General features: G+C 35.3%; 1 non-coding gene across 1 annotated transcript; it reads right to left on the bottom strand.

The window, feature by feature from the left end:
- Positions 1-773: 773 nt before the first annotated feature.
- Positions 774-878, bottom strand: LOC132352147 (U6 spliceosomal RNA). The gene has a single exon (XR_009498613.1). It is a non-coding gene; the product is annotated as a U6 spliceosomal RNA (small nuclear RNA).
- Between the last annotated feature and the right edge of the window lie 17,174 nt (positions 879-18,052).

Here is an 18,052-nt window from a genome sequence, read left to right as displayed (position 1 = left end):
GTCACTTCCTAAAGTTTTGTCATGTTTTCACAAAGTAAGACATGCATTTATCAGGATCAGTCTCTCTTACTTACCAACACTTTGAAACTTTTAGCAGCTGGACAATTCCTGATAGTAGATTTGAAAGTGAGGGTAAATAGGGTTGTCATAGCTAGTCATCAAATCAACCAATAAATCATACAATCTCTTTTTAACCAAAGTTATATTTTTATGCCAGTAATAGAAGGAATGTATTATTTCCCAAAAACATATTCTATTTACCGGCCACATTTTGGAAATAAAGTTATTTCATTGATATTCATGCACTTCTAGTATAGATATTTATATAGTTCAATTAAGAAAGTTTCTATGTCTGTAAATTGGCAAGAGGTATAAAATGTATACTTTTTAAAAGCTACTAGAAAGTAGTGACTTTCCAGAGTTTTTTGTGAGAAAGTACCTGGTTCAGAATCTGGTACTAACTCAGTATGCAATAAAATAGACTAACGTTATTTTGTTGCTATTATAATGATTGCCTTTCAATTTTATGCTTTTATGGCATAATCTATTTTTTACAATTTTATTGAGATACAATTGTCATACAGCACTGTATAAGTTTAAGGTGTACACCATAATGATTTGACTTACATACATCATGAAACGATTACTACAAGTTTAACATCATTATCTCATACAGATCTGTCATCTCATATAGATATGAAAAAAAGAAAAAGAAAATAATATTTTTTCCTTGTGATGAGAAGGATCAATTCTCAACAACTTTCACACATACCAAAAATATGGAATGCTTCACAAATTTGTATGTTATCCTCTACAGGGTCATGCTAATCTTCTCTGTCTCATATTAATTTCAGTATATATGCTGCCAAAGCTAGCACAATCTATTTTTTTAAATGCCTATTTCAGTAGACCTTCCATGTTTACCAGACAAAGCAATTCTTTTTTTAAAAAATCTATATTTCTTTACAGTGCATTAAGCAGAGAGGAAGTGATATTCTGTGGTGTATTTTACCAATCAACAAAAGATGAGAGTCTTTCTGAAATATTTATTTTAAGCCTCAGAATTTAAACATTGGACATTTGCTTCTCTGGATCATTCTCAAGATCAAACAATAAACAGTTTGATTTGACGTATTTCCTCTTTGGTGTTTGCTATATCTGTTATAACATAACAAACAATTGTAGAACTTGATGAGAATTTGGAGGAGGATGTATATAAATAAACTGAATCTCAACTTGAAAGTTATTAATTTTACCTTGGTATTAAAATAGAGGTAACACTTATTATAGTCTCTATCTGCCAAACAGCATATTTCAAATAATGGCTTCATGATCACAATAATATCTTAAGTGGGTTAGGTACATGACCAATGTAATCTCAAGGTCACTGTTTTACTAAAAACTTATCTAACAATTTAAATGTCCTAACTCTCCAAATTTTTGAAGACTAAATTTAATCACCCATAGAGGCAAAATTTCCCCCCAATAATATTACTTTTGAAGTACTTAACCTTTAACATAGGGTCAACTGCCTCTTAGCTTAAAGGCTTTATCATATTTCTTTTCAGTGTACTTTATATCTAGCTATTTTCCATTCAAATAAGTGCACTCAGGCAGATATACTGGTTTCCCAGCCTGTAATAGAGATAGTAGTCATCCACTCCTCTTAATTTGCTAACTGAAAAAAGAACTTTCAGGAGTATATTTGACAGATTTTAATACACAAAGGGCTCATATTGACCCCTAAGATAGCAGATGGAGACAGAATGATCTACTAAAGTAGCCACCTTAGTTACAAACTGTATTTTAATTGCCTTCATCAGAGTTGTTATTGACTCTAGTTTTAAATGGGATTTCTGGTCAGAGTTGTTAATAAACTCTTTTTTTTTTTCTTCTGATTATTTCCTAAGCTATTCAAGGTTTGGAATCCAAACACTCCTACTCAGAGCAAATAAAAAATAAATAAAGTCTAATGAGGACAAAGCCAGCGCCCCCCCCCCAAATTATTTTGAATGGTATATTGCTATAGATGTCCTGATTTCCACTTTTAGAAAGTTTTTATAAAGCAAGAAACAAATTTTGTGGTCATTTCTTAAACTAAATCAGTCATGTAGTCAATAAATATTTACTGAGGAACGACTCTGTGTCAGACACTTTTCTGAGGCAAGCAGTGGACAAGAGAGGCAAAGACTGTCCTTTCTGGAGCTCACATTGTAGAGAGATGGATGGGTGGATCTTAGATCGAGTAGTTAGCAAAATGAGGAAGAAAACAAATATTTTTATTTTACATGATAAGTGTTATTAAAAAGAAAAAACATATTCTGACATACTGAGGGGATACATTTTAGATTTGGTGGTTCAGAAAACCCTTCTCTAGAAGAAATATTTGATGAGTACTGTCCATATGACCAGCTGCAGGTAGAACATTCCAGGCAAAGGGAATAAAGAAATAAAATAAAATAGCTCACAGGGATATTTATATTTCATCAAAATGTGAACCACGGAGGTTTGATGATATTTAAATTTTTGAAATGTCCTAAAAATATATGAATGTAGTGTTTTAAGGTGGGTTATCTAAGGGATAAAAAAGTTTCCAGTGACTTCAGAAAAAGACGTAAGAGAGCCATCTTGAACCTAATTTTCTTGTTCAATCCCATTGTAATGAAATTTGTTAATCTGAGTGTTCAATTATCACTAATTATCTCTTTCTTCATAGGACGGATGCTCAATTATTTCAGCTGTCACATTTTAGGTGATCCTCTAAAATACTATTACAAACTATTTTAAAATATTTTTGATTTTCTCAACCCACAGTAAGAAACAGTCTTTATCTTGCAACCTAGTACACACACACACACACACACACACACACACACATCACACACACACAAACAGGCACGTGCACATATAGCTGAAAAATGTTTCACAAAACAATGCTTTCGGTTTCCATGTGTGATGAGCTCTAGTATTTTTTATCATTTCATTTAAAAAATTGCTTCTTGCAACTTACTGAACTGATTTCCTGAGCCACAAATAGGTCTCAATTGAAAGAGTATTCTAAAGGTCATTCAGCAATATGAACACTCTGATCTATATATTAAAAACAAAAGACAAAGAGCTGGACCAATTACTATAGGCTAATTAAAGTTATTTATACTTTCAGGGAAAAAATTAGCACAATTCTGCAATATTTTGACAAACACCAAATTCAGAAAAAAACCAAACAGAATTAACTTTTTCTTTGCCCAGCAACATTGTAATTTTGTATTTGCTAGACAAGCAATGCTTATATATAATGAAGTAATATAAAGAATTCCCTTACTTGTAAGAAAACTGATTTTCTTTGTCCTGGCCCCAGGCATTAGCCTCATTTAGGATGAGAAAGAAGTTTTTAAGAATTTAGCAGGAGCGAACTCTAAAGAGAATTATAGTAAAAGAACAAAAGGTATCAGTTCTAAAACTTCATAACAGTGAATCTAACATTTATAAAATAAACATTTAACAGTAATACTTGAAATGTTTACTTAAATTTATTCTCAAATTTTTGACCACCTCAAGTGACAGTGTAACATAATAGAATATGCCAAAACGAAGTCTCACACAAACACATTTTGGCTTCAGAATACACATTGACACAGAAAACATTGCACGTTATGGAATTTACTCACAACCTACAATAAAAGAGTCAAGTCACATTTGGAATGTATGGCTTTCGAACAACTGAAAGCCAGCCTTTGCTTTTCCTTCCCCTTTTTCAACTCTGATATATTAGAGCCTTTTTAAAAAATTTGTTACATTGAGAAATTTTTTTTTAATTGTTACGCATATACTGTAAAATCAAGATTGTATAAACGTGTAACCCAGAAAGTCAAGTGAGTTCCGCAGATTTAGTTAGGAAGCACTCAGACATTGTACGTAGGCAAACCAGGGGCCTTGCAAGATGTCTTCTAATTTGCAGGGAGTAGCCTAACTCCTGCACCTTTGCTGGCTCCTTTTCTACTCTGTGTTACCCCAGGGCCAAGCCACCAACGCTGCTGCAAACATTTACAGACACTATTGTAGATGTGGAAGGTTATGTGGCAGGGTTTCATCATGAATCCCACAAACTTCCCCATTTACTGACACTGACCACTTGGCCTACTACATTCATGCTTACAAATTCCTTCCCATGGCAATTAACACACTCCTGCCTTTGGCTCATGTAAGATAGTTCTACCACATTCAGGCCTCTTGAATAGAAGATACACCCAGCATCTCGCTTATCTTGAAGTTTCCTGACAACAGAAGGCCTCACCCTTAAGAAATTCTCAAACACAACACAATATATACACATGTTTTGAAAGCACCTTATGCAAATCTGAAAAGATGCTTGATCAGCTGTCCCTTCACTTTTCTCCAAGGCAACCTCTGCGTGAAGCTCTGGTTGAACTGCAGGCTGCAGATACTTTTGTATGTAGGGAGGAGAAATTTTCAACAAATTCACAAATTTTATCTTGGTGTTTTAAAGAAGAGGTGTCCACATATTTTCATGGTGGATCACACAATCAGAGATCCACATATATAAGCTTTTTTGTTTTGTATGTTTTGTTTCTTAAAACAACTTTACTGAGGTGTAATTTACAAAGAATAAACTGCACCAATTTCGAATATACAGTTACATGTGTTTTAACACATTTACACACCTGTGTAACTACTAACATAATCAAGATCATGTTCTAGACACTCATATAAATGAAATCATACAGTGTATACTCTTCTATGTCTAGCTTCTTTCACTCAGCTATTCTTGTTTAGGTTCACCCATGTTGTTGTATTTATTAGTAGTTTATTCCATTTCTTCAGCAAGTAGTATTCCATTATACTTATATAACACAATTTGTTTACCCATCACCTGCTGATAGACATTTTTGGTTTGTAGATATATAAATTTTGTGGCTCTTCCAAAATTTAGTATACTATGTAGAAACTAGTTCAAATGCATACATTACAGGAAACATATGTTAATTCCATAACAATTCTACCACATAAATTCTGAAAACATCTGAAGGGTTTTTTTTTTTTTTAATTGTATAACGTTAAGATAAATTAGAAGGAAAACAGACAAGAGGACTTAACTATAGTTATCAAATTCTCCAAAATTTCTTCTCAAATTCTTTATTTCTCAGCAAACAATTCTGCAATTTTTAAAAGTAAGAGATTCCATTTAACTCATTCAGCCATGGCGAATGAGTGTGGGTCTCATATTCTCATGGAATCAGTGCATTTTAAAACTGGAATTCTTACTCCTCCTTGAACAATCTACAATGCCCCTGTTTTTTTCTTCACAGATTATAATTCAGCTTGTTTAAGCATTTTGTTACATGAGCAAGAAAGTATAAAGCCCTTGATGTGAGGAAGCAGCTAAGTAAATATCAGTTGGCTTCCAGGAACTAGTCATCTGACATATTTAAATAAACCAAATGCCCATTCTCTGGTTCGTCTTAATTCAAATATTGGTAACAGTTAAAAGCACAGTTACCAAAAAAATTCAGAAGCTTTAAAACTTTCCATATTACCTCTTGCAGTGAACCTGACTTGCAAACTTCTCATCACAGAGTCCATTGACAGAGACTTGTCTTTTGAATTGAATAAAGTTTTAAAAACACACACTTCTACATTATTTCATTACAAGAGTCTATTTGTGGCAAATGAGCTCAATGTTTAGACCAAATATGTCACATTCCTTCTGGCCAAGAAGTTAGATCCTAGTAGGAGAAAAATTAATCTAAAAAGTGGAGACACTGGAGTCCGTCTGTTGGATGCTCCTGGCTTCCAGGATAGAATTAAATCAGAGGAGAGAATCAGGAAGTGATTGGAAATATGAACCCAAAAAGACTCAGGATAAAGGGCAGAAGACCTAAATACACATTTGTCCAAAGAAGATATACAGATTGCCAACAAACACATGAAAGGATGTTCAACATCACTAATCATTAGAGAAATGCAAATCAAAACCAAAATGAGGTATCACTTCACACCGGTCAGAATGGTCATCATCAAAAAATCTACAAACAGTAAATGCTGGAGAGGGTGTGGAGAAAAGGGAACACTCTTGCACTGTTGGTGGGAATGTACATTTATACAGCTACTATGGAGAACAATATGGAGGTTCCTTAAAAAACTAAAAATAGAACTACCATACAACTTAGCAATCCCAGTACTGGGCATATACCCTGAGAAAACCATAATTCAAAAAGAGTCATGTACCACAATGTTCATTGCAGCCCTATTTACAATAGCCAGGACATGGAAGCAACCTAAGTGTCCATCGACAGATGAATGGATAAAGAAGATGTGGCACATACATACAATAGAATATTACTCAGCCATAAAAAGAAACAAAATTGAATTATTTGTAGTGAGGTGGATGGACCACCTCTATCATACAGAGAGAAGTAAGTCAGAAAGAGGAAAAAAAAAAACTGTATGCTAACGCATATATATGGAATCTAAAAAAAAAAAAAAAAAAAAAAAAAAGTTCTGATGAACCCAGGGACAGGACAGGAATAAAGACACAGATGTAGAGAAGGGACTTGAGGACACAGGAATGGGGAATGGACATATATACACTACCAAATGTAAAATAGATAGCTAGTGGGAAGCAGCTGCATAGCACAGGGAGATCAGCTCGGTGCTTTGTGACCACCTAGATGGGTGGGATAGGGAGGTGGGAGGGAGACGCAAGAGGGAGGAGATATGGGGATATATGTATACGTATAGCTGATTCACTTTGTTGTACAGCAGAAACTAACACAACATTTTAAAGCAATTATACTCCAATAAAGATGCTAAAATGAAAAAAGGAATCAGGATAGAAAGAAGGGCAGAGACAAGGAGACCTTCTTCCTCAGGTAGAAGGGAACTAATGTTGATCATCTCTTCCCACCTTCAATCACTTTGAGAACTAGATAGATACCATCACCCTGCACTCTCACTCATTCAGAACTTTTATCCAGTCCCATCACAAACCTAGTTTTATTTAAATCATGGATTTCATTTCAATCTTTACAGCTTTTCAAAGAAAAGGAAACACAGCATATCAAGGACTTCAAGAATCAAGCACATGCTTCTGCTTGCTGTGATTCAAAAAAAAAAAAAAATCTGCATGCAAACTATCCATTCTCCTTCCCATCTTCAAGTTACCCATCAATCTGACAAAAGTGTCTTGCTTTTTTTCATCCTAATTATTTATACATTGTGAGCAAAATGTAGGAGTAGAAAGCCCTGTGACTCACAACCAGATTCCTCTTTCTAGGTTGCTTAATGGTTGGCATCTTTGGGCAAAATCATTTTTAGTGCTTCCAGTCTATCAAATTTATAAGCATGGAGTCAAGGTTTTTCATCACAAGAGACCTTGTCAAATGTTATTATTATACCCTAATATTCTCATCTAATAACAGTGTCTAGAAAGAAAGAAAATTTGCCCCACATTGTTATTCTGAGTGAACCTATGCTGGTTTCTAGTTATCATTTCCTTTTCTAGATGCATAGAATGACACTAATTTCTCCAGGTCATTTTACAGGAAAACCTGAAATCTGAATTCCTTCTGAAAAATTTCCTTTATCTCATGTGTCACTCATCAAAAATACATCATTATAGGAGAAGTCCCTAGTTTTTTTTACTATCTGTGTCTGTACATCTTTTTCTCATTACAATGGAGGGAGTACAGTTCTTACCTTAAAAGCCAACTTTTTCATTCTTGCTTCTAGACCCCATCAACTTCTTTATTATCATGGAATTGAGAGTGGCTGAAGCAGAGTAAGATAGGAGAGTGGTGGGAAATAATCTCGGAGGGAGAGGCAAAGGCCAAACCCCAAAAGAGACATATGTTTTAAGCTTCATAAGAGGACATGTGAAGAATTTAAGCAAATGATGATATAATCTGATTTTATTTGAATGAGTGAGAAAAGCAAATTCACTTGATTTGGGGATTGCATCTTCCTACACATATGACTTGTTTTCACGAGGTTTCCTGAATGCAGAAAGTTTCAGGAGAAATGTGGAATCCAGGAGACCTACAATGGCCTTTACCAATGCTTGTGCATGAAGCTCAGTCAGTGGGAGTTTTAATATTCATGTCGCAGCCTGCCCCCTCTTTATTTTAAATGTGCTTTGTGTCCTGTAGGATATTGAATATGTGCATTGCTTTCACAGAAAGGGAAACAAATAGGAAACAAACTTAGACTAGAGAAGCTATTCCCAGCATCCTCCTAATGCAACCGTCTGTCTCATCTGACCCCAAGAGAGAATTCTAATAATGTTATCATTTCATTCCCATTTCAGGCACTTTGCATTTTTATATATGCTAAAGAATTCAGCAAGTCATCCAACTGGCATAAGCAATAGGAAAACTTCCTTTAGAGCACAGGTGTACAAGCAAACAAATTCTTTCTGTGCTTGAAAATTGATCCTTCAATATAGCAAACTTCTCAGCAGTGTGCTTAACTGGCAGGAAGAGGTGGAGGAGTGCACAGCTGTCAGGTAGAGGAAACAGATGTGATCGTCTCCTCTCACCTTCCAGCAGGGTCGGGAATAGATACTGTCACCCTGAACGGTCTTTTCCCAGCCACACTACCAATATGGATTTATTAAAAGCAGAGATAAGTCACTCTGTGTGTGTTTTTATGACAGAAAAGAAAGAAGGAAGGAAGGGTGGGAGGGAGGGAGGGAGGAAGGAAGGAAGGAAGAGAGGGAGAGAGGAAGGAAAAGGGAGGGGGAGCGGGAGGGGAAGGAGAGAGGGAGGGAAGAAGTGGGAGGGGGAGAGGGAAGGAGGATGGGGAGGAAGAAAGCAAGCAAGCAAGCAAGCAAGGAAGAAAGGAAGGAAATCAAGCAGTGGAGTATTAAACTCTGATGTGAGGTATAAACAGGTGTGATTAGCTGGTTAGCTCTGGATGCCTTGGAGAGATAACCTCATGTCACTGAGGCTATGTAGGGGGCAGTGGGTTGTAAACATCTTTGAAAAGCAAAACAGTGCCAGGAATATGTCAGAGTAGCATTAAAGTGAATAGTTAAACCTAATGCAGTGGTAAACTTTAGGCTCCAAATTTATCACTGGAACCTGGATATACTAAAAGCCCTAGAATCCTGGAAGGACTCCCTTTGTGACCAGCTCCAGTGGTGGGTAGGCTTTGTTCTGCTACTAAGTCGCAAAAGCTATGATTCCAAATTAAGAAATTAAATCATTATCTCCCAAAGCTTACATTTTTCAAGTAATGTCAAAACCTGAAGCACAACTGAGTAACATCAAATGGAGTTTAATAAAACAGTTTTGTTTAAGAGGAATAGATTTATTTGGCATCTAAGCCACTTCAACCCACTGTTCTTTATAGCATATCTCTGCTTCTTATGAACCTTAAAAAAATCCCACGGTAGACAGACAATCACTTTGATACTGCTACGTCAAGCTTTTTCAACCTTTACTGCTTTCTTCAGTCAAGTATCAGAGCCACAAAACTGTAACTGGATGCCATGTAACTACTTTGCTTTTCTTTCAAATATTGCTATTGCATAGCATAAGCCAAGCAAAGAAGCCTGCACAGCTCTCTAGCTTGTATGTTTCGCAGACGCCTCTGAGTGCTTGTGTTGTATTCCCTATATTCCTATGCACTTTCTAAGCGTGGACAATCAAAGGACTGTCTCCACCTCCAGCCTCCATCCCGTCAACTCTTTCAAGCTAAGGCGTCTTTAGGGTTTGATGGTGATAAATTTAAGGCATCCCAAGTTTAATCAACATTCTTCTTTAATCCTTCAACTAAGAGTCCCATGCGTTAAACACCGTTTCAAATCAGGCATGTGTTAGCTCCAAAACTGGTCTCGAAAACTGAATTACAAAGTTTGTTCTGACAACACATCCAAATTAAATTTTACCTTGACAAGAGCTAACATGTCATCATCTTTAAAGCTTCTTCATTGCCTACATTTCTATCTAAACCTTTGTTGCCGGCGGAGGTAAAAGTCCAGTTTTACCTAACCCCGCAACATTCAGGAAACACAGCTGGTGCGTTTTCGTTATGTTTATCCACGTGAATCTTCTATTCTCCTCCTTCTCTGGGTTGTTGTTTTTTTTTGTTTGTTTTTGTTTGTTTGTTTGTTTTCCCATTTAAAGAAGAAATAGCAAATGTTTTAAGGTAAATTTTGGCTAAGCAGTAGTTTTCGGGTGTAAATAGAAATTGTTTCTTTTACAGGCATTGTACATTAAAGTAAATTCTGCTGCATTTGAAAACCCGTCAGCTTTATTTTGTACTGGTATTCAGAATCCTCTCCTTTTTGACCAATATTATATAAAAAGTTCCTCTGGGAAGATCATGTGCATGATTGCAGGCTTGCCTTGTTAAAATCCATAGCTTTTTATGCAGTCGTGTTTTCACCTATGAATTATGCATGAAAGAGGATCTCATTACATTTCATTTTCTTTACAGCGGCATCCTCTCTTCTAGACGGACGGGGGTTCCCATCAGCCGAGCTCCCCTCACCCTGCAGTTTGGCTCCATCTTGATGCCTTCATAGCGTTTTAGACAAAATAGGCGTGTTTAACTTGTCACCTCCTGCCTGGTATAAATTATTCACCGGAACTTTGCACAGATTTGTGAGATAACCAGCCTGGACTCGGGGAAACTTCACAGGCTGTGTGTGGGAATCCTACATATACATGGAAGGCCCTTTCTCTACCAGTTGTCCAAGGCAGAGGAGAAACACTGCCTTGACTCCAAAAAGCAGCCTCCTTTTAAAATTTAAAAATGTCTCACTCTCCTTCATAAAATAGAAATTATCTCTAAACGTTTGCCACTTAGATGGGTGTGTTTCAGTGTTTTTCTTTTTTCCTCAGAACTAAAGGTCAAGGAACAAAGCCCTTTTGGGGCTTTTATTTTTTTTCTTTTTCTTTTTTGAAATGAAGCCATTGGTTTTCCATACCTGACAAGATGAATTAAATGTGGAGAAAAGATCACAGAATTTAATCAGCACAGTCATTCAGTGTATGTGGTCAGGAACAATCACTCAAAGAAGCATATGGAAAACTAGGTTAGTATGTTTGTGTGTGTGTGTGTGTGTGTGTGTGTGTGTGTGTGTGTGTGTATTATGAGGATTTTTAACTAAGCCACTATCTCTGTTGTCAAATATAAGAAAATCCAGTTAGAAAAAAAGATTAGTTTTGCCTATGTCAAATTATGCCATTCACTATACCAGAGTCACATTATGAAAAGAGGTCACATAGACGTAGCAAAAGAAATAACCCCTGAAGAATCAAAGTTAATATCAAAAGATGTGATGAACAAATTAGCTTCTTATTTTTCCTATCCAATTAAATATTTCTTGGAATCAATGGAAATTATGCAGATAAGTGAGGGCAATTTTCTATCGGTCTAGAAAGGTGAAAGGCACACTGAAGTTTATTTCTAGACTAAGAAGACTTGCTCAACTTTCTTTACTTTTTTCTTGCAAGAATGTGGTCATGGTGACAAAACCTTTCATATCCCAACTGTCATATATTCTTTCCTTCTTAAAATGAAACCCAATGAAACGACTCATAAGCTCGTTGCTCTAAGAGTAATGGCAGTAAGGCTTATGGTTCTGACAATACGCTTTCTAAATATAACCTCTATGTGTGGAAATTTCTGATATGTGAGTTCATTATAAAAGTTTTACACTTTTAAAGCAAGCATTTTGCTCTCTTATTTCCATTTTCTTCTTAATAATTATAGGTGTAATATATTTTCTAAATACGTGTGTGTGTGTATATATATGTATACATATAAACTATATTTCTATAGCTTTTGTGTGTATATAACACATATGCATGTACACAAACAGCCTGTACCCTCAGTGCTCAAATATGTCGCTGAAAGATGGTGACGTGACATATGAAGAATATAAGTGATACATCAAAAGCCTCCGGTCCAATTACATTATCAGTTGTTAAACTCTGGGAAGTCATGGGTTTTGCATGGGTTCCCCTTTTTCCCCTCCTGACTTGAAAGGAATCTTCATCCTGATCATGGAATATTAATATGGAACAATATGTTTACACCCTCAAAGTAGTATTTATTTAAACAAACACATGCTTTTGTGATAAGTGTAACATTTCTTCCTAACGTTACAGCTATTTGTTCCTGTGGTGGACGTGCAGCCATTAATAAGATAGATTTAATGGGTCTGAACCTCAGTCTGTTTTTATGCAAATACAAAGAAAGGAATTGATATTTGCAGTGGATTGCAGTTTTCTTTGAAAGCTTATCATTTGGCATAGTGATTGGCATTAAAAGAATGTTATTTAACTATTGGCTGAATGAGTGAATGACCCATTATTATAGGTGGCTCTATAACACATTGGAAATACAGAGAATATATGAACATGGTTCAATGTCAATATAGGTGAGGTTGGGTGGCTCAGGTTCTGATTTTTCATCAACAATTGTTCTGTTGTTTCCCAGGAACAAATACAGATTAAGCTCCTGGGAAAGCATTTGTTATAGCCAGTTTGATTTCCAGGAAACTCATTCAGTGAAATGATTTGAATAACTAGGGCAAAAGACATAATTATTGGTATGTAGTCATTTGATTGAGCACTGGCACCAGACTATTAGTATTAAATACTATCAACTGTAGTCTAGGTTTAAATTTCCTCCAGTTTCTCTGCACTCTTTCTCATTTTGAGTGTTATTAAAAATACTGAGGATAATTTAGTGGAAATAAAATTTTATCTAAAGATTAACATCATATTTGCTTGTTTATGTTTTCTCTTGTGTAAATGGTTGGTTTATATTCTTCGGTGTCCACAAGAGAGGTACTATTTCCTCTGGGGAGAAAGTATATCAGCACCTGTGAGTATGAAGCACATAAGATTCACTACTCTGTATGGCTTTATTTTACTTGTTCTCTGTTCCGTACTCAGATCTCCTCCCTCTTGGCGAGGTGCAATAAACATGAAGGAAAGTTTGGGTAGAGAAGACCATTTTTCACTCTTTCACTCTCATGTATTCATATCCTGACAGAAAATCTCCAACAATATGTTTACCTAGGAAGGAGTGCTACAGAAGATTTGGTTGTGTTATTACCTACTGATAATTTTATATTATAACAGTGACTTGGAGTAGTAGAAAGAGAATAGGCATTTTGTATCTACCAGTCATGAACACAATGGCATACATTACTGAGTCCATATGCATTTCACCACTGGAAAAGAAAATCCCTTCAAATTATTTCAAGGGTATTTCAGATTTGTGTGTGTTGTATTTTAGCTTATAACTAAAGCAGTTTTTTTTTCTTTTACACTGTAGTCTTTAATATCTGCCTTCTACCCCAAATATATTATTTCTATTCCAGATACAACAATATGTATATTCAGAAATTTAGGCTGCAAGAAAAAAACAAATCAAAAAGAACATTCTATCTAATATTTTGTAGTCTAGAAATAGAATTAACTAAAGGAATGATTTATCAATTACAGGGCAAAGTAAAATAATACGGCCAAGGAAAAGTATACATTGCATATACCCTGTGCTTTCGTTTGGGTAAAATATGAGATATGACGTGACGATACTCTTATCTTGATTAATTCCAAAATGCCTCTCTCACTTATTCCAGTGCCTCACCCTCTTTTCTAATCACATTGACACATGAACTTTTTTGTTCCCACCAAGTGAGTTATTTGCAATGGCAATATTAATTTATTTGAGCAGAATTGAATCAAGCTGCTTTCAGAAAAAGATATAGTAATGGGGTCAGAGTGCATATTATTTCAAGAAAATATTGTGTATATTTGAGGTGACAAAGACCTACCTGGACTCAAATAAGACCAGACTGATTTGGAAATAATAAGAGGTGATGACATGGATTTAACTATGCTGTATGTACATAGGAAATAGGATATAAGCTTTCCACTAGTTTAGAGTTTGATATATCATGAAAATTGACTTAAAGCGTAATTATCAATAATTATAGATTATTTAACAGATACTCAGCTGAACCCTAGAGGAAAAGTTTCATAGACAGATAAGAAGTTATGGGTAATGTTGCAAATATAAAGACTTAAAAAAAAAAAAAAAAAAAGAAGCAGACTTGTAACTTGCCAATTCTGGTGATCACAAAAGACTAAGTCAAATAAAATTGCCTTTAGTTACAGCAAGAGAGGATTTCTATTGAATGAATGTATTTCTCCCTTCTCTGAACTCTACCAGTACATATTGCCTGAATCAATCATATGAGAATAAATCGAATATCACTTTATGATGTCACTATTGCTTTATTAAAATTTTACATCTTGTATTGTGTTTTTCTTTTATCCTTTGATTGTGAGCTTGAGACCAAATGCAAATTATTTTATTCCTCATAAGAGATAACTCAATTTCTGTTACATATCTGCTTCCAAGGAAATACACTTTTTTTTTCATTTGACTGATTTGATCTTCACACCTGGTATCTTGAAAAATTAGAGAAGTAAGTGTAGTTTTGAATGATCTAAGGTTGTCATGCTCAGAATCAGAAGAATGGACCACATGATCTCTTTGATGACCCAAGTGTTGTTTGTAATATATAAGGTATGATTACCAGCCCCTATAATAGCCTATAAAAGAATAAAAACTGAGGGTTAAAAGTGTAATGAAATGCAGATGAAACTGTCCTGGCAACAGAACTGCATATTTTATTTGTTTCTTATAGAATCTAAGGCATAGAGAGTGTTAATATTAAATACTATCAACAGTATTCTAGTTTTAAAATAATGGCAGAAATAATTCATAGTCGAATTGCAGTTACTAGTTTAAAATAAATGCTATCAAATATTTTGGAAACCAAATGTGGTTCCATCAATTCTACATTAATAAGAGTTCTAGGGCTTCCCTGGTGGCGCAGTGGTTGAGAATCTGCCTGCCAATGCAGGGGACACGGGTTCAAGCCCTGGTCCGGGAAGATTCCACATGCCATGGAACGACTAGGCCCGTGAGCCACAACTACTGAGCCTGCGCGTCTGCAGCCTGTGCTCTGCAACAAGAGAGGCCGCGATAGTGAGAGGCCCGCGCACTGCGATGAAGAGTGGCCCCCGCTCGCCGCAACTAGAGAAAGCCCTCGCACAGAAACGAAGACCCAACACAGCCAAAAATAAATAAATAAATAAATAAATTTAAAAAAAAAGAAGAGTTCTAAATATCTCATGTTGTCTTTCTATTCGCTATACTTGCCAGCTTTGTCAACGCATTGAGTAAAATTTAAGCTTATAGTTAACTTCATATACTTGCTGCATACCCAATTTAAAATCAAATATAATTAAGGTTCAAGATTTATACTGAACACTCTTACCTAAGAGAGCTCTCTCTCTCTCTCGCTCCTTTTTTTCCCATTTAATGAAGAGAAGTAAAAGACGTTAAATACTTATGACTTATAAAGTCCTTTTGACATTTAGTCCATTTCAGGTAGATGCTGTTTTAAATAACTTTTTAAAACAATGCATATTTTGGGTTGCACTTAATTAAATAAAAGACAGAATAGTGCAGCCTAAATATCACTGGACTTGAGGAGCTCTGATTTTGCTGTTTTAAATAACTTTTTAAAACAATGCATATTTTGGGTTGCACTTAATTAAATAAAAGACAGAATAGTGCAGCCTAAATATCACTGGACTTGAGGAGCTCTGATTTTGCTGTATCCGCTCATTCTCTATGGGACCTTCCACAAGCCACTTAACGTAGTTGGGCTGCAATTTCCTCAATTGTAAATGAAACTGCTGGATTAGAACATCTTTAAGGTCTTTGTCAATGCTAAATTCGTATAATTGTACGAGCTCCATCATTACTTTCAACCTCAGTTTCCTCCTTCAAGTGATGTACTTTATGATAACATCTTTGCTTTCTTTTGGATTGTTTTGAGAATCAGAGTAATCAAATTATTTAACTTTTTGGAAACCATACATTATCACTGAAAATTGTTGTTATTGTCATCAGTCACAGTGATATTAGCAACTTTAGGAGGATTCAACATTATCTTGAGAGTATAGAGGAATTCAGAAGAGCAGTGACACATTGTGTGACCTGCCCCTTTAAAAAATCCTTTTCAGGTGAATTTGTCCTTCAACCAAAGAAGCCTGCAGTGCAATGGAGTCTTGTTTCATTAGATGTTTTTCCATTAATTAAAACTGTTTGAATGTGAAATTAGCAAGAACTACTGGTTGAGCTTCCACTATATATAAAGCATCTTGCTAAGCACTCTCAGGAGATATTTACTAGCTCCTGCCCGCAACAAGCTTACAATTTAATTCAGGAGAGAAAATAAATTTTGGAAAAATTGTCTCAGTCAGAAAGATGGTAGAGAAGATGCTGCAAAGCTATTCATTATAATCAGGCTGGGAAATATTATAGAAAATTGGTGTAGAATTTCAGAGGAGAGAAAGATTACTTTAGGCTAAGGTGGAGGGTTAAGCTTCTACAGTAGAAATGGATTGTGTCCTTGTTAATAGAATTGACTAAAACAAATATTCCATGTGTTCTCCTATTTTTTCTAGCCTGCTATTCAGTTAGGCTGAAACCATGTAACCATGCCAGAAGGCTATAAAAGGAAGTGAACTGTATCTTTTCTAGGTGAGGGCAATTAGGTGTTGTCAGTGAAGAAAAATTTGTCCTCCACCCTTCTAGATTCTTCTGGCTAGTCTAAGAATTAAATTGACAGGAGACAAATTAACAGAAGAAAATTGAATTTAATTACATACATGTGGGGCCTCATAAGAAAAAATGAGACTCAAGGATAAGTTAGGCAATTGAGGCTTATACACCATCTGAGAGAAAGAAAAAGAGGTAGGAATTTGGGACTTCAAAAGGGAGAAAAACAATTTACAGAAAGATGGGAAAAACAAATGTTTAGTAAATAAAGGTTTTCCATGCTATGCAGATACAGTGAGATGCAGAGAAGTCTATATTCAAACAGGTCTTGCTAAATTTCCCCTAGTCTACCACACCTCTGTAGTTAGTGCTGGTGATAGCACTCTTCCTGGGATAGGTCACAGTCTAAATTCTTTTAGGCAGTTAAGAGGGAGGGAGTAAAAGCTCTTACTGAGCATTTTTTTTTTTTTTTTTTTTTTTCCTTAAAAACAACCAACCCCAAATAATCCTCATGTACATTTTGGGGTGGCAGATTTTGCTCTCCTGCAATGTCAGTGAATCTCCTCCCTTATTCTCTTCTGCCTCGTAGCCTTGGAAGTCACACATTCCTCCAAATGGCACAGCTACAAGACAGAAGAGAGTTACCTGAGCCACCTGGCCCACTTGACTTTACCTGAGGGATAGGAGTTTCTTTGACTAACACAAGGGTTGAATAGAATTTAATTAGATAAAGAGAAAAGGGAAGACATTGCAAACATTTGGGATCATGTAAACAATGTGATGGACTGAAAAATGCAAAAATGTTATCCAGGAATTATTAAAGCACACACTCACACTTACTTGAAATGAAAGATGTAAAAGATATAATACTTTAACCTAGACAATAAATTATGACAAATTGATAGATATTTTATTGTCAAATTAAGGAGTATGGGTTTTATTGTGTTGATTCCAGGCAAACAATGAAGATTCCTGAGAAGCATAGAGAAGTTGTCAAAGAAGTACAGAGACTAAAAAAGAGAGAGGAGAGTGAGAAAGTGAGAGAAAGAAATTAAACTTTTGAATAGTTCATCAAAGAGGTAATAGTCTAGCATGTTGGAAATAACAATGTATACAAAGGGAGAGATACAGAATATGTATATGAAAATATTCAAACTGCTGTTCCACATTTTCTTACTACTAAGTTTATGTGATATTTATTGATCACTGTATTTAATTATAAAATTTCTGCAGAATAAAATGGAAAGTGTTATAGCAAAATGAAATATAAAAAAAAAACAACAAAAATGTTTTCATGGAAGTTTAAGACTCACTTACAATTAAGGTGTATACTGTTGTCAAAATAAGTGAATTAGTTATGAAAAACTTGCCAATATTTTGCATAATCTTTAGAAATAAAATAATATTTAGTATCTACACTATTTCTCTG

This window comes from Balaenoptera ricei, chromosome 17 (genome assembly GCF_028023285.1).
Source record: "Balaenoptera ricei isolate mBalRic1 chromosome 17, mBalRic1.hap2, whole genome shotgun sequence".
Taxonomy (NCBI): Eukaryota; Metazoa; Chordata; class Mammalia; order Artiodactyla; family Balaenopteridae; genus Balaenoptera; species Balaenoptera ricei.
The sequence above is the reverse complement of the archived record's forward strand: the minus strand, read 5'-3'. Positions and strand labels throughout refer to the sequence as shown.